The following is an 851-nucleotide window of genomic DNA, read 5'->3' on the forward strand; positions in this document are numbered from 1 at the left end:
AGACGTTGTGTCTGGCTCTTCTGAGGCAGAGGAAGGTTTGCGTTGCTGCAGCGAGTCGGGACACGTTCTTGCCTCGAAGGGAAAAGCACAGAAGGGGCTTCCTGCGCCCGCGCCCCGGTGCCAGAGCATTGCGAAGCGGGGAGCAGAAGTGTGGCCAACTCGCGGTGGCACTTGGTAGGGCTGCAGCAGCCTCGCTCAGAGCCCAGGGACCCGCTGGAAAGTAACGTGCACATGGAAAACGCTTCCCGGGAAGCGAGCGAGCCACCTCCGCAGCCTGCCGGGGGGGCGGGGGCGCGGCCGCTGCACCAGCCCCGGGGCCCCGCCGGCTTCCCTTCTTAAGGTGCCTGCACAAGCGCTGCGGCGCAGTCAGCCGCGTATCCCTCTTTCTGGACAAATTAATGAGCGATTCAATTAATCCAATCCGAGAGCAGCCTAAGTGCTATGGTAATGAAGTTAAATGAGCGCACAGGAAAATGTTCCCTAATCCAGCACCCTGCGAATGCCCCTTTCCTTGCGCCGAGCACTGGCTGGCTTCTGAGCACCGTAATGAGATTCCTCTGCCTGCTAATTAATTGCCACCTTCCTGAATATTCATATGTGCTCGCACCAGCCCGTTCCTAATTGCACCGCGGAATGGATCTCCGAGGGAAGGAAATCGCCACAGACTTAATTAAAGTAATGTATGCCGGCTCCAGCCCGCCGAGGAGGGGCCGTTTGCCAGGCAGCGCAGCGAGGAAGCCGCACGTGGCTGGAGGGAGGCGCGAGGCGGGGTGGGAGCGCGGGCCGGGCCGGGCCGGGCCGGGCAGGCGGAGGCAAGGCGGGCAGGGCCGCCCTCTGCAGAGGCGCGTTGG

This window comes from Gavialis gangeticus, unplaced genomic scaffold, assembly GCF_001723915.1.
Source record: "Gavialis gangeticus isolate Ggan-Ray unplaced genomic scaffold, GavGan_comp1, whole genome shotgun sequence".
NCBI classification, from domain to species: Eukaryota; Metazoa; Chordata; order Crocodylia; family Gavialidae; genus Gavialis; species Gavialis gangeticus.